This window comes from Myxine glutinosa, chromosome 6, assembly GCF_964187855.1.
Source record: "Myxine glutinosa chromosome 6, kmMyxGlut1.1, whole genome shotgun sequence".
In the NCBI taxonomy this organism is placed as follows: domain Eukaryota; kingdom Metazoa; phylum Chordata; class Myxini; order Myxiniformes; family Myxinidae; genus Myxine; species Myxine glutinosa.
Genome location: NC_136266.1, coordinates 8358069 through 8379755, shown reverse-complemented (window position 1 = coordinate 8379755; position 21687 = coordinate 8358069).

Below are 21687 nucleotides of genomic sequence, written 5' to 3'. Positions count from 1 at the left end.
ATATACACATTCAAGGGCTATAAAGGTAGCTACACACAGGATGTGGAAGCACAGCAAATAGGTAGATAGTAAAAATTATTTAGCCCCAGTACACTACCATAGTAGTCATAAAAACAAGCCTGGGAAAGGTTCAGCAGTGGATGGCCTTGGAAAATAACAAATATAAAACTAACAAAAGAAAAAGTAAAAACAAAACAAAACACAAATCAGGTAACCTGCTTAACAAGAACCTTAGTGGAGACTGGGAGAAAATGTAGTTATCATCCAATGGCTGCTTCGCTAAAACAGCATCAGTATCCCCAATAGTAAGGGAAACATATGAAAATCTGTTAACTAAATTGTTACCAAAAAATTTCTTCACCAATATGTTTGTAAAGGTGTGTAATAACATGTGTTAAAATGTTGAAGGTCAACTCCCGTGGGAAACCCAGAAAAAAAGCTGTTGAATTCGGGTACCGAAAAATTATTTTCGAGAATTTTTATATTTTTAAATCGGCCCTTAAGTAACTTATGAGGGGTCAAATAAGGGTTTTTCATGATTCTGAGTTGATTGTTAACATTTATATTTCACCACAGACACTCCTTTGTGGAAAAATAATTTCTAAATATATCTCATTTTCTACTTTGCAGGACATGGAGTCTAGCAATATGGATGAAGACGTTACTCCACCTGTGCTCAATTGCTTCATCTGTGCACGCTCGGATACACCAGCTGAAAGGCTCATACAGGCAACTCCAAAGGGATACTCAACTTTATTGAAACAAGCAGAAACTGTCGAAAATGTTACTGTTGTGGAACGTATGAAGGAGGCTCAAAAGGAAGGAAAACTGAGGTACCACCAGAAGTGTAAAAATGATCTGTACAACAACTTTGTTGCAACCACCAAGAAGTCAGCTCAAGCATCAAAGGCAGAGAAAGAGTCATCAAAGTTGAAGAGAAGACGCACTACTTGTGAGTTCAGTTCATCAACTGGCTGCAGTTCGAGAAGATCACAGTCAGTTGACCTCCTGTATAAGGATGTATGCATTCTTTGCAACCAACCAGCCCAGCTCTACAAAAATAATCCAGCACAAGCTAGAAAGAAATACAGAGTGCCAGATAATTTGACTGCAGATACACTGAAGGCAAGCTTGCTGAAGACAGCACGGAGTCGCGGGGATGACTGGGGCACTGAAGTCACTGGACGCCTGGAAGGGATCAACGACTTGGTAGCAGAATAAACACTGTACCATTTGCGATGCAAACTTATGTTTGCGAGAGGTGACAGTTTGTCCAAGACTGATGAGGAAGGGAAAAAGGAAGAGAGGACAGAGGAGTATTGATGAGGAGCGAGAGGCAGTTTTTATTGAATTCGGCGAATGGTTAGACTCAGAATTAGAGCATGGGGTAATGAACATGGACCAAGTCCATGAAAAGCTGCAGGAGTTTGATCAGTCACCAGAGAAGAGCCTTTCTTATTCAAAGCATTGGCTAAAGATAAAACTTCTAGAGAAATACGAAGACACCTTGTATTTCACAACACAGGAAAGAAGGGCAGATGTACTCTGTCTCAAAGATGGCACCGACAATATTCTGCGAGAGCATCATGCTAATCTTGACCATGGAGATGAGAACTCAGACTCAGATCATAAAGACGGCACTCAAGTTCATATCCAATGATATTGCCTTGATTGATTTAGGTCCAAAGTCATACCCCACCACACACAGTATGACTGACATCGATAGTCAGCTGACACTTGTTCCTGCAAGCCTTCAGATGTTCTTGAGACCGATTGTCAAGACAGACGAAAGAGTTGCCGTTTGGGGGCAGAATTTTATTAAGGCCTGTCGACCGGCAGGGTTCTCAAGGAAGGCAGCGGCAGGAGTGATCAAACCAGAGACTCTACCTCCAACAGAGGGTGCAGCTGCACAACATTCACTCCGTGCCTACCTGCAGACCCGGGACTGGATCCTTCTACAGAGCATGTCTCTGAACCCCAGTGACTATGGATGGACAATAGGTGTGCATGGGTATGAGCCAGTTCCAACACTGGACCCCACGGCTCCTGAGGAGCTATTTCAGTTCACGAGCTGTAATTGTCATGGAGATTGCAGCAACCGGCGATGCAGCTGCAAGAAGAATGGGGTCACGTGCATCTCGGCCTGTGGAGTCTGTAATGGCATTACATGCAGAAACTGCAGTCATGATGTTGTTGAGTCTGAAGAAGACATAGACAATGACTGTTGAAACTTCTGACATTGTGAATGAGAAATAACTCTTGAGTATTATATATGTATGTGAAATAAAAGCTACGTTGTGTGTAAATGTAAAAGTGAAAATATAAATGTTAACAATCAACTCAGAATCATGAAAAACCCTTATTTGACCCCTCATAAGTTACTTAAGGGCCGATTAAAATAAATAAAAATTCTCGAAAATAATTTTTCGGTACCCGAATTCAACAGCTTTTTTTCTGGGTTTCCCACGGGAGTTGAACTTCAACATTTTAACACATGTTATTACACACCTTTACAAACATATTGGTGAAGAAATTTTTTGGTAACAATTTAGTTAACAGATTCGTGAAATATCTCATAAAATGCCCTTACTACTAGGAATACACCGGAGAGGACAAAAACTTATGCAGACACATCCAAACATACCACCCGAGCTGGCACAACCAGGAAGTACCATCACAGAGGACCTGAGCAAAAGCCATCTAACGCTATGCCTGCACAGGTAGCTGATGTATCAATATTAAGGGGCGGGACCAATGTAATTATCTCTGATGGGGGCTGATGATTGGTCCCACAAGCTACATATGAATTAATTTTCTCCCCCTTACCAAGGGGGCTTCTCCGCCAATGAGGTTGATTGTTGAGGTGTATATCTGTGTTAAGGTAACTTTGTCGTGGCGTTTTTTTCAAGGCCGCTTCTAATAACAAAACTAAATATAAAAGCATAATAATAATGTTATTACAAAAATATTAATACTAGTACCCTACTGCAAAGCCGCAATGAGCCGGCGAAGCCAAAGCCTCTTGCCACTATTTTACCCATCACTCTGGCATCAGTAGGTTAGGTAGTTGATAGTAGGTAGGTGTAGTAGGTACCGTACCTAGTTCAAAATGACACCATTTGCATTCTGGATGAGATTAAAATTGATAAAATTTCCTTCTTGATTAATTCGGTGAATTCCATCTCAACTTCGGATATTTCCGGCCGTGAAAAACTATTCCCTACGGCCGCGAGATTTCTAAAAAATAATTCTTCATCAATTTTAGAATATTTGACGCCGTTTTCAGCCTCCGAAACGCGTAATAAGCTTTTTTGAAATATCTTTTCAAATGCTCGAATCTCATTGGTTCCGGTGTTTGGTGACGCTTTTCGTTGAAGATAACCAGGCCCCTGCGGGCCGAGGTTGGTCTTAAAGTATTTTAATTACATTTTAGAGGTGCATAAGATTGTGAATAAAACAGACGAGTGAAACAAACCAACTCCTATTGAACTTTTTCTCAATTTTTTATGCATACTTCCGCATCCGGAAGATGGCGGCCTCCATGGAGCGATTTGGTGCGTCAAAGCTTCGAAATTCTCAAGAGATCCAGCAAAATCTGGCTTTTCAAAATAATACGCGTTCATTCACAACAACGGCTTCCCCGGCTACTAATAATATCTCGTCTCCCCAAGAGGGTTTTTCCTCCTTCAACAAACACCTTGTTAATGTGTATAAATAGCAAAGTGCGCCGTTTAGTGGGAGCACTCGTACCAGGAGTAAAAAAATATTACAAACCACAAACACCTATGATTACCTTTTGAAACAGTCGCTCATGCTGTTTAACATGAAACTGAAAGGGAGGAAACCCGGGGGTGTTCAATTACCAAGCTGCTAGCTCGCGCTCACCAAAAAGGGCGTTCCTTATCAACGGTTTTGAATGGTGTGCTTACTCGAAGTTACCAAGCAGTTACCAAGTTCTGTTTTCAATTGGTGATGCGAGCTAGCGCTCGCCAAGCCAGCTGTTCCTTATCAACGGTTTTGAATGGAGCGCATGCTCGAAGTTAACAAGCAGTTACCAAGTTCTGTATTCATTTACCAAGCTGCGAGCTAGTGCTTACAAAGCCGGCCGTTCCTTATCAACGGTTTTGAATGGAGTGCTTGCTCGAGGTTACCAAGCATTTACCAAGTGCTGTATTCAATTACCAAGCTGCTAGCTAGCGCTCGCCAAGCCGGCTGTTCATTATCAACGGTTTTGAATGGAGCGCTTGCTTGAAGTTACCAAGCAGTTACCAAGTTCTATATTCAATTACCAAGCTGCGAGCTACCGCTCGCCAAGCCGGCCGTTCCTTATCAACGGTTTTGAATGGAGCTCTTGCTCGAAGTTACCAAGCAGTTACCAAGTTCTGTATTAAATTACCAAGCTGATAGCTAGCGCTCCCCAAGCCGGCTGTTCCTTATCAACCGTTTTGAATGGAGTGCTTGCTCGAAGTTGCCAAGCAGTTACCAAGTTCTGTATTCAATTTTACCAAGCTGCGAGTTAGCGCTCGCCAAGCCGGCCGTTCCTTATCAACGGTTTTGAATGGAGCACTTGCTCGAAGTTACCAAGAAGTTACCAAGACGATAGTCAATAACCAAGCTGATAGCTAGCGCTCGCCAAGCCGGCCATTCCTTATCAACTGTTTTGAATGGAGTGCTTGCTCAAAGTTACCAAGCAGTTACAAAGTTCTATATTTAATTACCAAGCTGATAGCTAGCACTCGCCAAGCCGGCCATTCCTTATCAACAGTTTTGAATGGAATGCTTGCTCAAAGTTACCAAGCAGTTGCCAAGTTCTATATTCAATTACCAAGCTGCTAGCTAGCGCTTGCCAAGCTGCTGTTCCTTATCAATAGTTTTGAATGGAGTGCTTGCTCGAAGTTACCAAGTTCTGTATTCAATTACCAAGCTGATAGCTAGCGCTCGCCAAGCCGGCCGTTCCTTATCAACGGTTTTGAATGGTGCGCTTGCTCGAAGTTACCAAGCAGTTACCAAGTTCTGTATTAAATTACCAAGCTGCTAGCTAGCGCTCGCCAAGCTGCTGTTCCTTATCAACAGTTTTGAATGGAGCGCTTGCTCGAAGTTACCAAGTTCTGTATTCAATTACCAAGCTGATAGCTAGCGCTCGCCAAGCCGGCCATTCCTTATCAACAGTTTTGAATGGAGTGCTTGCTCAAAGTTACCAAGCAGTTGCCAAGTTCTATATTCAATTACCAAGCTGCTAGCTAGCGCTTGCCAAGCTGCTGTTCCTTATCAATGGTTTTGAATGGAGTGCTTGCTCGGATGTTTCAACCACTTGGGCGACTTATCTACAAGAAACTTGGTAAACGAACACCCATCCTCCCCCGATGTTATTGAGGCCCGATCGTAGATCTACTGTAATCTATATACCCCAAAGGAGGAATGAACCTTCCTGCTGCTCCCACTGGAACAGGTGTCCTAGTTCTGTCAAATTTGTATATTTGATTGAGGTACCTTCTTGATTATTTCTGACAAGTTCTGAAGGAAAACCAACCTTGAATATTAATTAACCACAATGACAAGGTGTGTTGTTTAATCTCCCGCGATGAAGCTATCTCTGAGGGCCTTTCACTCACTCACCGCAGGCAGGTAGGTGGTCTTTCTGTCTTCTACCGACTCCTCTCCGGCCTTGCACCCCCAGCTCTCTCTGTGCTCTGTCCCCCAAATATTCCTACAGGTCGCACAAGATCTGCCAGCATCCCTCTGATGGTTAAACTGCCGAAATCTCGGCTCTCTGCTCACCTTCACTCTTTCATTCCTCTTTTCTCCCGCCTCTGGAACAAACTCCCTCACTCCCTTCAATCCCACTCCTCCCTCCAGGTCTTTAAAACAGCTGTTCACCACCATCTCTTATCTTCCCCCATCCAAAACCTTGATCTTTTCTACCCCCGCTAATTCACCCCAGATCCACCTTGTTTGAAATTCCAACTTCTTTCCTGGAAGTCCTGGCAGTGTCCATATGTTGTATACCTCTCCCACCGCCCCCTTCCCATGCCCCCCCCCCCCAAAGCCCTCGCCCTCTCTCAGATCTCTCGATGTCTCCACGTCTCTCGGTCCCTGCTCTCAAATGTTGTGTTTGTGTCCTTCCCCCTCTCTCCCCATCTTGTCTACCGCTCCCGATGTTATATGTTTTATGTGTCGGTTTGTCTTTCTGTGTGATTAATGTTCGCTCTTTCACGAGCCTCGATCTTGTATACAAAAAAAAAAAAAAAAAAAAAAAAAATTACACAGTGAAGGTGTGCATTGCATATTGATAATGTAGGATAGGTGTACTTGTGATTATATTACACAGTGAAGGTGTGCATTGCATATTGATAATGTAGGATAGGTGTGCTTATGATTATATTACACAGTGAAGGTGTGCATTGCATATTGATAATGTAGGATAGGTGTGCTTGTGATTATATTACACAGTGAAGGTGTGCATTGCATATTGATAATGTAGGATAGGTGTACTTGTGATTATATTACACAGTGAAGGTGTGCATTGCATATTGATAATGTAGGATAGGTGTACTTGTGATTATATTACACAGTGAAGGTGTGCATTGCATATTGATAATGTAGGATAGGTGTGCTTGTGATTATATTACACAGTGAAGGTGTGCATTGCATATTGATAATGTAGGATAGGTGTGCTTGTGATTATATTACACAGTGAAGGTGTGCATTGCAAATTGATAATGTAGGATAGGTGTGCTTGTGATTATATTACACAGCGAAGGTGTGCATTGCAAATTGATAATGTAGGATAGGTGTACTTGTGATTATATTACACAGTGAAGGTGTGCATTGCATATTGATAATGTAGGATAGGTGTGCTTGTGATTATATTACACGGTGAAGGTGTGCATTGCATATTGATAATGTAGGATAGGTGTGCTTGTGATTATATTACATAGTGAAGGTGTGCATTGCATATTGATAATGTAGGATAGGTGTGCTTGTGATTATATTACACAGTGAAGGTGTGCATTGCAAATTGATAATGTAGGATAGGTGTGCTTGTGAATATATTACACAGTGAAGGTGTGCATTGCATATTGATAATGTAGGATAGGTGTGCTTGTGATTATATTACACAGTGAAGGTGTGCATTGCAAATTGATAATGTAGGATAGGTGTGCTTGTGATTATATTCCACAGTGAAGGTGTGCATTGCATATTGATAATGTAGGATAGGTTTGCTTGTGATTATATTACACAGTGAAGGTGTGCATTGCATATTGATAATGTAGGATAGGTGTGCTTGTGATTATATTACACAGTGAAGATGTGCATTGCATATTGATAATGTAGGATAGGTGTGCTTGTGATTACATTACACAGTGAAGGTGTGTATTGCATATTGATAATGTAGGATAGGTGTGCTTGTGATTATATTACACAGTGAAGATGTGCTTTGCATATTGATAATGTAGGATAGGTGTGCTTGTGATTATGTTACACAGTGAAGGTGTGCATTGCATATTGATAATGTAGGATAGGTGTGCTTGTGATTATATTACACAGTGAAGATGTGCATTGCATATTGATAATGTAGGATAGGTGTGCTTGTGATTACATTACACAGTGAAGGTGTGTATTGCATATTGATAATGTAGGATAGGTGTGCTTGTGATTATATTACACAGTGAAGATGTGCTTTGCATATTGATAATGTAGGATAGGTGTGCTTGTGATTATGTTACACAGTGAAGGTGTGCATTGCATATTGATAATGTAGGATAGGTGTACTTGTGATTATATTACACAGTGAAGGTGTGCATTGCATATTGATAATGTAGGATAGGTGTACTTGTGATTATATTACACAGTGAAGATGTGCATTGCATATTGATAATGTAGGATAGGTGTGCTTGTGATTATATTACACAGTGAAGGTGTGCATTGCATATTGATAATGTAGGATAGGTGTGCTTGTGATTATATTACACAGTGAAGGTGTGCATTGCATATTGATTATGTAGGATAGGTGTACTTGTGATTATATTACACAGTGAAGGTGTGCATTGCATATTGATAATGTAGGATAGGTGTACTTGTGATTATATTACACAGTGAAGGTGTGCATTGCATATTGATAATGTAGGATAGGTGTACTTGTGATTATATTACACAGTGAAGGTGTGCATTGCATATTGATAATGTAGGATAGGTGTGCTTGTGATTATATTACACAGTGAAGGTGTGCATTGCAAATTGATAATGTAGGATAGGTGTGCTTGTGATTATATTACACAGTGAAGGTGTGCATTGCATATTGATAATGTAGGATAGGTGTGCTTGTGATTATATTACACAGTGAAGGTGTGCATTGCAAATTGATAATGTAGGATAGGTGTGCTTGTGATTATATTACACAGTGAAGGTGTGCATTGCATATTGATAATGTAGGATAGGTGTGCTTGTGATTATATTACACAGTGAAGATGTGCATTGCATATTGATAATGTAGGATAGGTGTGCTTGTGATTATATTACACAGTGAAGGTGTGCATTGCATATTGATAATGTAGGATAGATGTGCTTGTGATTATATTACACAGTGAAGATGTGCATTGCATATTGATAATGTAGGATAGGTGTGCTTGTGATTATGTTACACAGTGAAGGTGTGCTTTGCATATTGATAATGTAGGATAGGTGTGCTTGTGATTATGTTACACAGTGAAGATGTGCATTGCATATTGATAATGTAGGATAGGTGTGCTTGTGATTATGTTACACAGTTAAGGTGTGCTTTGCATATTGATAATGTAGGATAGGTGTGCTTGTGATTATGTTACACAGTGAAGGTGTGCATTGCATATTGATAATGTAGGATAGGTGTGCTTGTGATTATGTTACACAGTGAAGGTGTGCATTGCATATTGATAATGTAGGATAGGTGTGCTTGTGATTATATTACACAGTGAAGATGTGCTTTGCATATTGATAATGTAGGATAGGTGTGCTTGTGATTATGTTACACAGTGAAGGTGTGCATTGCATATTGATAATGTAGGATAGGTGTACTTGTGATTATATTACACAGTGAAGATGTGCATTGCATATTGATAATGTAGGATAGGTGTGCTTGTGATTATATTACACAGTGAAGGTGTGCATTGCATATTGATAATGTAGGATAGGTGTACTTGTGATTATATTACACAGTGAAGGTGTGCATTGCATATTGATAATGTAGGATAGGTGTGCTTGTGATTATATTACACAGTGAAGATGTGCATTGCATATTGATAATGTAGGATAGGTGTGCTTGTATTTATATTGCACAGTGAAGGTGTGCATTGCAAATTGATAATGTAGGATAGGTGTACTTGTGATTATATTACACAGTGAAGGTGTGCATTGCATATTGATAATGTAGGATAGGTGTGCTTGTATTTATATTACACAGTGAAGGTGCGCATTGCATATTGATAATGTAGGATAGGTGAACCTGTGTTTATATTCCATAGTTAACGAAAAAAGTAAAAGATGGCGTTTTGAAAGGTGATTGTGCCATCTGCTGGTGAACATTGTGTTTCGTGCACCTGATGTAAAAACAACGTCATAAGAACCTCAAAAGATTATTCATGTTGTTACAGATCCTCTAAGTGTATATTATTCATGTTGTTCTCACTTTGTTCATCATTCACATCTAGTTATATATTTTTTCCAATAAGTAAATACATTAAAATAATGTTTTCATTGTTCAATTTGCCATCAAAGACTGATTGATGTTTTTTAAAGTCCTCCAGTGTAATCTTCACAGCATTTTAAAATACATATTTAAAATAATGAACAATTGATATTGTCATTGTTTATCCTCAGGTTATACAATCCTAGGTGATGGATTATTTATTATTACCCTTGCCAGAGGAAAGGGTATTGCTTTTCAGTGTGTGTGTGTGTGTGTGTGTGTGTGTGTGTGTGTGTGTGTGTGTGTGTGTGTGTGTGTGTGTGTGTGTATGTGTTCTTGGTTGTTATCTCCATTTGCGTGTTTCAGGAGGTGGAACGGAGTCCTCCCAGGACCCAAAGTATCCACCTCCTCTTCGGTAAGGGATCACAGTTCATGGACCAAGATATTCAACTTTTTCAGTTTTGTTCCAAGTACTCTTTTCAGGATCATCACCAAACGCCGGATTGCCTCCAGTTGTAGTCTGTTTGTGGTAATATTCCCATGGATGGATTTTAAAATATCAGTGAAGTTCTTCTTCATCATTCCTGTTGCTCCAATTTCGATGCTCTTCAGCTTCCAAGATCTCTTGACTTCATTTTTGTGGTCCTGGTATTTGGTCATTTTCTTGATTTCTGCGTTGTTTAACCCAAAATCGCTGGGTACCGGTATCTCAATCAACAATGCTGTCTTTTCCTTTTTGTTGCTGAGTATTTTTGTTGTCCGGACTTTTTGTTGTTTCACATAACGGACTTCCTCGAGGGATTGGGTCCTGCACAGCTGGTGGGACGACAGATGCTCGCATCGTCTTCCATCGGAGAGATCCAGATCAGCATAATCGACCGGAAGGGGCAACTTGAGGTCGAGGTGATACGAGCAAAATGCCTTTTGGCAAAACAATCATCAAAATCGCTTCCAGCTCCCTACGTGAAGGTGTACCTGCTGGAAAAAGGCATGGTGATTGCCAAGAAGAAGACCAAAATAGCACGGAAGACACTTGATCCGCTGTATCGGCAACAACTGGTGTTTGACGAAGGGCCTCAAGGGAAGATTCTGCAGGTGATCGTGTGGGGAGACTATGGCCGCATGGACCACAAGAGCTTCATGGGAGCAGCACGTGTGCTGTTGGAGGAGCTAGATCTCTCCAACATGGTCATCCGTTGGTACAAACCTTTCCCAGTTTCATCTCTGGCTGACACCACATTGACACCGCTGACCCGTGGGACTTCACAGACCTCTCTGGAGAGCACGTCATCCATTGCCCGAATGTAGCAGAGGGCGTTTCTGTTCGTTGGAATGACAACCTGAAGGGAAGTAGAGACCATGTCAGAACCATAAATGCTGTTTTCTCTCTTCATGGTTGGTGGACCTGCTATTAGACGATATAGCAGGTCTGTCACCGTCAGATACTCCAGACTTCAACTCGATCTACTCCACACAACCTACAATCAAGTCAGGTTGCTCAATGATGTGCATTTCCTTTGCAGAAGTTGCTGGAGGGAGTGGAGGGGGTTGGGGAGGAGCACGTAACAGAAATTTGGGGCTCGTCTTTGCTGATTAAATTCCCTAACACTCGTCCGGGATAGAATTCCCTAACATTCCTAAAATTCCCAAATTTGGAATTTTTCTAACATTCCCAAATTTTTCAAAAAAAAAAAAAATTGAAATTTTTTGTGTGAAGGTTAACAGTTGTTAACTGATAGTCACCATGGTGTTTGGCGCAGAAAAGTTTGCGGCGTCCCCTAATGAGGCACAGTTCCAAGCGTTAAAAAGATCGGAACTCTTGATATTGGCCAAATATTTTAACTTGGAGGTCCGAGCTCATATGAAGAAAGCAGAGATGCAGACATTGGTGGTAGAATCTCTGGTAGGACAAGGAACATGGGAAGAGGTAACCTTGGATTGGTTACCCGAGGAAAAGGAAAATGTGGAGCTCCAGAAAATGGAGATGCAACTGCAGAGCCAGGAAAGGTTAAAAGCAGAGGAAAGGAAAGCAGAAAAGGAAAGAGCAGAACAGGAACGAGAACCCGAGAAGAGAAGAGCCGAGGAAAGGAGAGCTGAAAGGGGACTCGAGGAAAGAAGAGTAGAACAGGAACGAGAACTCGAGGAGAGAAGAGCAGAGGAAAGGAGAGCTGAAGAAGAAAGAAGAGCAGAGGAAAGAACAGAGGAAGACAAGGCGGAGTGAGTGAGTCGGGGAAGAAGCCTAGCTGCTTCGAGGTCTGGAGCAAACGTTGACGAACAGAGGTCACTGGCGAACTTCGAGTTTCCCGGGAAAGGGATTCTTGCGACAGAGTTCTTATCGCCGTGACAGATCAACCTGCGTGTCAGGTTTTGGCGGTTGATTCCGAGGAGAATCATCGTCGTGCCGTTATGCTTCGAACGGGCCATCGGCCATTTTGACTCGCGCGCTTTGTGCATCGCGCAAGGTTTTTCGCTTCGCTTCAACCATTTTCACCACATCCAGACGTTTATCTGGTGTGTGTGTGTGTGTGTGTGTGTGTGTGTGTGTGTGTGTGTGTGTGTGTGTGTGTGTGTGTGTGTGTGTGTGTGTGTGTGTGTGTGTGTGTGTGTGTGTGTGTGTGTGTGTGTGTGTGTGTGTGTGTGTGTGTGTGTGTGTGTGTGTGTGTGTGTGTGTGTGTGTAACGTGGATTTTGAAGGTAAATCTGCGGTTCACCCGTTTGGAGCCGTGAAACGTCCATACCCGAGGGTGTGATTTCCCAGTCGCCTGGAGGGCACCTTTAGATTTCCCCGTCGCCTTGGGGGCACCTTTGCGCAGCTTTGGCCGCATGACTGTGACTGTCATCTGAACGGGATTCTGGTCTCGATTGGACATCGTTCTGACGATCGCTGCAGCGGATCGACTTGGGCTTGATGCCGGAATAGAGACATTGGGGAATGTTCTTCTTTCCGCTCACTTGGAGCACAGTGAGTTATATTGTACGAACCTGATGGTACCATCATAGGAAATATATATTGGTTGTACAATTTATTACTATTGTTGTTGTACTGTTATTCTTGTGTGATCTTAATACAATATTTGTTTGTTGGTAACAATTGGTGTGGCTTCACCATTGATCTTTGACATACAGAATAACACATTTTTCTGCCATGATTCCTCTCGGGGCCCGGAGGTACACCGTGACCGGGGGTTGGGGAGGAGCACGTAACAGAAATTGGGTTTGTACAATACAATGTCTGGACGCAATGCTTTGTTTTCTTTGTTCACGCTCGATGGAATCATCAGGTCGTACGTGAGCATGACGTCCTCATGTTCAATGATTGCCCTTGGTTCGTGTTTCCATGAGTTTTCTCTGGTACTGGGATGTTTAAATTTTTTCAGATTTGCCAATGAATCACTTTGCATACTTTGTTGTGCCGTTGTGTTGTGTAAAGTTGTTCTGATAATAGTTTTTTTGCATCCCGAGAGCAGGTGACTTGTACTTCCTGTTTCTGTCTTGCAGAATCTACACTTGCCTGTCTGACTCAGACCCACCATCTTTTTAAATCCATTGGTGTAGTGTCCTTGATCTTGGGCATTTATTATGATTTGTTCTCCGTCCCAATTGAGCTGACCTCTTCTTAGCCATTCCAATGAGCCTTCTTTGTCTATCCCGACTCTGTCCAATTATTTTTTTGTATTTTCCTGCTCTTTTGTCATTATCCCAGTTGTTGGTGTGTATTTCTTGATATTATCTTGTCTTTTTTGCAATTGTTGGGGTTGTATTTGTTGCTGTTTCATTTTCCTGTGCAGCATGTTCTATTCACACCTGTTTTTGGAAATTCTTTGCAAGGGGAGTTAGGGATACTTTTTCAGGTTTGTTGTTTTCATGTTTGTGTACAAATTGCATCCGATTGTCTGTTGAGTATTTCACATACTCAGCTAGTCCTTCACTCGTTGCTCTGTGCAACTGCATGAGTTCCATCAGGCCGCTCCCTCCCTCTCGTCACGGCAGGTACATTCTCGGGATGCACTGGTTTTTGTAAATCATTTTGTGGATGGTGAGGAGTTTTCTTGTTTGGATGTCTAACTTGTTGATTTCTGATTGGGCCCAGTTGATTATTCTGCAGCTATATTGGAACACTGGTACCGCGAGTTGGTTTATGGCTTTGGTTTTGTTTCTTGGGGAGAGGCATGTTTTCAGGATCAGCTTCGTTCTACGTTGATATTCTTTGGCGATTGTTTAGCTCATTTGTTTGTGACATCTTTGGTGTCCCTCTTCTACTCCGAGGGATTTGTATGATGCTTCGTTTTCTAACTGCTGTGTTGTTGTTTTAAGGTCATTTTTATGTTGTTTGTTTTTGTTGGTTTACCAACAAACTGTGCCTGTGGGACGTTGGATTACCAACAAACAAAGGCAGCTGTTTGTTCCCTTTACCCGACAGATGAAAAACAATATCCTCTGTGGACTCCACTAACATCATCAGCCACTCATTAAATGGCACAAAGATAATGCCTTACCATTGATGCTACTGTTTTGTGGGATGTCGAAAACACAGAAGAACAAAGTTCAAACGATCACAGAAATATCTTAGCTCTTTCACGCGCCTCGATCTTGTATACAGAAAAAAGAAAGAAAGATATCCTTGTGGTTATGAGAATCCACATAAATCCACCCAGAGTTAAGTAGTTATTTCAGAGTTATATTGTTCAGTCTAACTGTGTCAAGTCTGCGTTGATAGATCTGCATTGCAATTGTGCAGTAAAAAAACACCAACTATCATTTTAAATCATTTCACATTCCTTTTTGCGGACCATCTGCCAAATATGTTCCTCAACCACGAAGGTGGTGATTTTTCCCTCAGGCCCCGCCATGATTTCATGAGCGGTGCTGACAAAAGATCACACCGTGATTGCGAACTCTAACTCTCCTCACAAGTGCACTGGAGGCAGCTGTTGGCGAGCACATTTCACGAGCACCTCCCGAAGCAGATTGTGCAAGAAAAGCGCTCCGCCCATGACGTTGTGGTGGCACATGATCAATAAACTAAAAACAATGACTTCCATTTAGGGGGTGGAGTTGTGGTGCCCGTGCACCTTCGGCAGGCCGGGAAACGGCCGGGCCGGCGTTCATTACCAGCCATGAGCGCCGGCCACACGGGCAATTTACTTTTCATCACGGACAAAGCGTCCGGACGGCGCTTCCTGTGCAACACCGGTGCCCAACTGAGCAACTCACTTTTCATCACGGACAAAGCGTCCGGACGGCGCTTCCTGTGCGACACCGGCGCCCAACTGAGCGTCATACCCGCCTCCGATCAGGACAGGCAGTCCGCGGTTTGCGACCCGTCCTTGGTTGCGGCCAACGGATCGGCCATCCGCACCTTCGGCCCGCGCAACGTCACCCTCTGCTTCGGCGGCCAATGCTTTACTTGGACTTTTGTAAACGCCAGCGTGCCCATGGCTCTGCTAGGCGCCGACTTCCTCTGCGCACACGGACTGCTGGTGGACGTCCAACGGCGTCGCCTCATCAACGCCGAGACCTTCAGCTCCCTGGTATGCACATTGAGCAGCTCCGCTCCGACCGAGCTGGCATGCGCCCTCCCGGCGGCGAACGAGTTTGCTCGCCTGCTCACGGAGTTCCCGGCCCTCACGCGGCCGATGTTTTCGGCCGTCGCAGTACGACATTGGATCGAGCACCACATACCAACCACGGGCCCGCCGGTCTACGCCAGAGCCCGCCGCCTCAACCCAGCCAAGCTCGCCGTGGCCAAAGCCGAGTTCGACGCTTTGGAACACCTCGGCATCGTGCGGCGCTCCGATAGCGCATGGGCTTCGCCACTACGCATCGTCCCAAAACCAGGGGGCGGCTGGCGCCCATGTGGTGACTACCGCCGCCTTAACGATGCTACCACCCCCGACAGGTATCCGATCCCACACATCCAAGACTTCTCCGCCCGTCTGGCAGGACGGGTCATTTTTTCAAAAATCGATCTCATACGGGGATATCACCAGGTACCTGTCAGGGCGGCCGACGTCCCTAAAACGGCCGTCATCATGCCGTTCGGCTTATTCGAATTCCTACGGATGCCGTTTGGCCTCAAGAACGCGGCTCAGGCGTTCCAGCGCTTGATGGACGGCGTGCTGCATGACCTGCCGTTCCTCTTCGTTTACCTGGATGACATCCTCGTCGCCAGCACGTCCCGGGCCGAGCACCTCCTCCACCTCCGAACACTGTTCGGGCGCCTGAGCGAGCACGGCCTCATTGTCAACCCGGCCAAATGCCACTTCGGCACGACGGCCGTTGATTTTTTGGGCCACCACATCACCAAGAATGGGGCCGTGCCGCTGCCAACCAAGGTCAAGGCCATCACCACGTTTCCGCGCCCCCGCTCCATAAAGGCCCTGCAGGAATTCCTAGGAATGGTGAATTTCTATCACCGCTTCGTGCCCCGCGCTGGGCAACTCATGCGGCCCCTCTACGAAGCCCTCCGGGGCAAGCCGGCCAAGCACGACATCGTCTGGTCCGCAGCAATGGACGCGGCCTTCCAAAGCTCAAAGCGGGCCCTCGCCGACGCAACACTGCTCGCTCACCTGGTGCTCAACGCTCCCATCGCCCTCACCACGGATGCCTCCGACTACGCGGTGGGTGCCGTACATGAGCAATGGGTGAATGGGGTTTGGCAGCCACTCGCTTTTTTCAGCCGGCAGCTCCGGCCGAACGAGCTCAAATATAGCACGTTTGACCGTGAGCTCCTCGGTCTACACCTGGCCGTTCGCCATTTCCGCCACCTCCTGGAGGGCCGACCCTTCACGGCGTTCGTCGACCACAAGCCGTTGGTTTACGCAATGGCCAAGGTCACGGAGCCGTGGTCGGCCCGCCAACAGCGCCACCTCTCCGCCGTGTCGGAGTTTACCACGGACATCCGGCACGTCGCCGGCAAAAACAACGCCGTGGCCGACTGTCTTTCTCGGGCCAGCGCGAACGCGGTCCACCTCGGCGTGGACTTCGCGCTTATGGCGGCGGACCAAACCACCGACACCACGGTGCAAGCCCTCCGGGCGGCGGACACGGGCCTCCGCCTGGCCGACATCCCCTTCGCGGACACTGTCCTGCTCTGCGACGTCTCCCAAGGCCAGCCTAGCCCCATCGTGCCCGTTACCTGGCAACGCCGCATCTTCGCCTCCCTCGGCCTTTCCCACCCGGGCCGGAAAGCTTCCCAGAAGCTGGTGTCGGCGCGATTCGTCTGGCACAGCCTTCGACGGGACGTCCGCGATTGGACCAGCACCTGCACAGCCTGCCAACAGGCCAAGGTCCACCGACACACCCAGGCCCCGCTGGCACCTTTCACCGTGCCCGAACGACGTTTCGACCACGTCAACGTGGATCTGGTGGGCCCCCTCCCCCCATCACGGGGGTTCACACACCTGCTCACCATGGTGGACAGGACCACCAGGTGGCCGGAGGCCGTTCCCCTCGTCTCCACCACCACCGCCGACGTGGCGCAGGCTCTCATCGCCACCTGGGTCGCCCGCTTCGGTGCACCGGCGGACATCTCATCGGACCGCGGACCGCAGTTCACCTCCGAGCTGTGGGGCGCGGTCGCCCGCAACCTGGGGGTCATGCTCCACCATACTACGGCCTACCACCCCCAAGCCAATGGGTTGTGCGAGCGATTCCACCGCTCCATGAAGGCCACGCTCATGGCCGGCCTTCAAGACGGCGGTTGGGCCGACCGGCTGCCGTGGGTCCTTTTGGGCCTCCGCACGGCCCCCAAGGAGGACCTCCGGGCATCCACCGCCGAGCTTGTCTACGGCCAGGCGCTAAGCGTCCCGGGCGAATTCGTGCCCGATGCTACCAGTCCCTGGTCCGCAGCTCACCAGCGCTCGGACCTCCAGGAGGCCGCCCGACGGTTTGCCCCCGTGCCAACATCCCACCACGGTGACCCCCAGTCCTACGTCCCCCCAGTGCTTCGCACAGCGGAGTACGTTTTTGTGCGTCATGACGCACATCGGGGGCCACTCCGGCCACCGTACGACGGGCCCTTCCGGGTCCTGCGACGGGACAAGTCGTTCGTCATCGACATCGGCGGCAGGTCGGACCGGATTGCGGTGGACCGCCTCAAGCCGGCGCATGTGGACATCGACCAACCGCCACGGTTGGCCCTTCCGCCGCGGCGAGGCCGCCCCCCGTCCACGGTGCCCCCCACTCGACCGCCCACCACCACACCGGACCCCCCCGCCCCACGACCCGCCAGGAGTCGCTTCAGCCAGGTCATCAGGACCCCCCTCAAATTGACCCTGCCGGTCCAAGTCGATTCTGGGGGGACGTGTGTAGCGGCTACCGCTGGGTTTACACAATCGCCTTGCACCTACCAAGGACGCGGAGCGATCACCATGCCGGGCACGTCCAGGACGCCCGGGTAGGCCCGCGCTCAACTTGCCAGGCCTCGGCCGGGACGCCCGGGCACGCCCGGCCACGCCCACTCTCGACTTGCCAGGCCACGCCCGGGCATGCCCGGGCATGCCCGCCCTCGACTTGCCAGGCCGCGGCCAGGACGCCCGGCCACGCCCCCTCTCGCCTTTCCCGGGCAAACGCTCCGGGATAATGTGTGTATATATATTGCTGCCCGATAAACGGGCTTTTCAGAGTACCCGAGTTGTTTTGTGACAATAAAGAAACTCGGACGAATTCCAGCTTTTTGTCGCGTCCATTCTTCTGATTACGTGGGAGCACAGCTCCTTCAACATCATCCTGTAAAATACAATCATGCAATAGATATCAGGATCTTGGTATCATACTGAGCGGACCGATAATAATAGACAAAGCAAGCTAGTCTAGCATATATGTGCGAGTCTAGCATATACGTACCATTCAAGACGACATGTAAAGTAAATGTCACAGGTGTGGCTCCGCGTCGCGGACGTCCCAGGTTTTATAGGCGCCCTTCAGTGGCTGAAGCGAGTAACTCTCCTGGGTTCAACTTTGGTATAATTTCACTACAAACAGATGACGATGGTTCGTTGGTTTGATGATAACTCAATACAATTGTGATTTGTATTCATACTATAGGGTTAATTTGTGATTGGATTGATGAATTGGAATGAAAATATAGAGATATTTAGTTTAAAGCACAATGAGGAAATGACATAAGGGTTTCCATCCGTGACATTCACGGATTCCCCATTTGCGGTTTCGCCATTCACTGGATATAGCAACATTCAGACCAGGTACATTTATTATGCAAGTCCTTCACGAACCTGCTGCCAATGCCAGACGTTTGACTGAAGGTGGCACAGGAATGTGGAATTTATTGGTTCATGGTTGAGCATTCGCCGTTTTTTTTACCGAAGTCATTCACGAACCGGCTGTCCATGCCTGAAGTCAAAATTTTAATACTGTGGTTCTGTGCACACACAACTCGTTTGCCAAGAAGGTGGGCCACAATGCGTTGTACAAACCAAAACACTTTATTATCAGCTCGCACGTAAGCACTGGGCGGGCTCGACTTTCGAGCCCGCATATATGTCCCGAGGCCACACCTTGCCCCCGGGCGTGGCCGGTCAGCCGAAAGGCGGGACATGTATCTCAGTTCCACCCTGCACCTCGTGACGCCTTTGCTCTGGGCGTGGCCCAAGCCGCGCTTACATGCCCGGACGCTCGCACCACCCACTGGTGCGCGGAATTATTGCCCACTGACATTGTGTCCGCCACACGAGCCCCCCCAGAATTCCCGCGCACCTGAAGGGTGATCTTGCGGGGAAGCCGGATGACCCGGCCGAAACGCCCTCTGGAGATGCGTGCAGGGCTGGGGGGTAGCGGGACGGCGGGGATGGGGGGTCCCGGGGGTCTGCCCGCCAGGGGGTGGCCTCGACGCAGAGGCAGAGCTGCTTGCGGGGGGTGGTTCAGGTCGAGGTGGGCCGGCTTGAGGCGGTCCACGGAGATACAATCTGGAGTCCCGCCGATGTCCACGGTGAAATGCTTGTCCCCGGTCTCCAGCACGCGGAAGGGCCCATCATACGGGGGCCGCAGCGGTGCCCGGAGGGCGTCGTGCCGGATAAAAACGTACTCCGCCGTGCGAAGCTCCGGGGCGACGTGGGAGGACGGGCAACCGTGGTGTGCCGTCGGCACCGGGGCGAACCTCCTGGCGGTCTCCTGAAGGGTGGAGTGCTGTTGCGCCGCGGACGAAGGGGCCGTGGAGTCGGGGATAAATTCGCCCGGTACCCGCAGTGGTTGTCCGAAGACCAGCTCCGCCGAGGATGCGCGCAGGTCGTCCTTGGGCGCCGTCCTGAGGCCCAGCAGGACCCAGGGGGTGCCTGTCGGCCCAGCTGCCATCGCTGAGGCTGGCCCGGAGCGTGGCCTTCATTGAGCGATGGAAGCGCTCGCACAGGCAGTTGGCCTGGGGGTGGTAAGCCGTGGTGCGGTGCAGCTTGACGCCGAGCCCTTGCGCCACTGCTCCCCAGAGCTCCGAGGTGAACTGGGAGTCGCGGTCGGACGAGATATCCGAGGGGGCGCCGAACCGGGCAACCCAAGTGGCGATGAAAGCTTGCGCGACGTCAGCCGCAGCCGTCGCCCTCAATGGCACGGCCTCCGGCCACCGGGTGGTGCGGTCCACCATGGTGAGGAGGTGGGTGAAACCCCGCGAGGGGGGCAGATGTCCCACCAAGTCGACGTGGACATGGTCGACCGACGTTCGGGCACCGTAAACGGGGCCAACGGGGCTTGGGTGTGGCAGTGGACTTTCGCGTGCTGGCACGCGAGGCACGTCCTGGCCCAGTCGCGGACGTTCTTCCTGAGGCCATGCCAGACGAACTTCGCTGCGACAAGCTTCTGGGAGGCCTTCGTGCCCGGGTGGGACAGGCCGTGGATGGCGTCAAAAACCTGGTGCTGCCAGCCAGCGGGCACGATGGGGCGAGGCCAGCGGAGGGAGACGTCGCAAAAGAGGGCAGTGCCCGCGACGTCGAATGGCACCTCGGTGACGCGGAGGCCCGTGACGGCGGTCCGCAAGGCCTGGCCGTCGGGGTCGGCGGTTTGGTCCGCCGCCATCCGGGCATAGTCTATCCCGAGGTGGACCGCGTGTGCGACGGACCGGGAAAGGCAATCCGCCACCGGGTTGTCCTTACCCGCGACGTGACGGATGTCCGTCGTGTACTCGGACACGACAGGGAGGTGACGTTGCTGCCGGGCCGACCACGGCTCGGCGACCTTGGCCATCACGAAAACAAGGGGCTTGTGATCGACGAAGGCCGTGAAAGGGCGGCCCTCGAGAAGATGGCGGAAGTGTCGGACCGCCAGGTGGAGCCCGAGCAGCTCGCGGTCGAAGGTGCTGTACCGGCGTTCGTGCGGGCGGAGCTGCCGGCTAAAAAACGCCTGCGGCTGCCAAGCACCACTCACCCACTGCTCGTGCACCGCGCCCACCACGTAGTCCGACGCGTCGGTGGTGAGGGCGATTGGTGCATCGGGCACCAGGTGCGCCAGCATGGTGGCGTTGGCCAAGGCCAGCTTTGCGCCCGCAATTGCCGCGGCCATCTGCTCCGGCCAGGCGATGTCACCTTTGCCCGGCTTCCCCTGGAGGGCCTCGTGCAGGGGGCGCAGGAGCTGGGCGACGTGGGGCACTAAGCGGTGATAAAAAATTCACCATGCCCAGGAATTCCTGAAGCCCCTTGATCGTGCGGGGGCATGGGAAACTCCTGACCGCCTCCACCTTGGCCGGTAAAGGGATGGCCCCGTGCCTGGTGATGCAGTGCCCCAAGAAGTCGATGGCGGTGACGCCGAAATGGCACTTCGCGGGGTTGATTATCAGGCCATGCTGGCCCAGGCATTCGAAGAGCATGCGGAGATGGAGAAGGTGCTCCTCCCGGGACGCACTCGCGACTAGGATGTCGTCCAGGTAGACGTAGATGAAGGACAAGTCACGCAAGATGCTGTCCATGAGCCGCTGGAACGCCTGGGCCGCATTTTTCAACCCAAAAGGCATCCGCAAGAACTCGAAGAGGCCGAAAGGTGTGATGACGGCCGTCTTCGGTACATCGTCCGGTTGTACGGGGA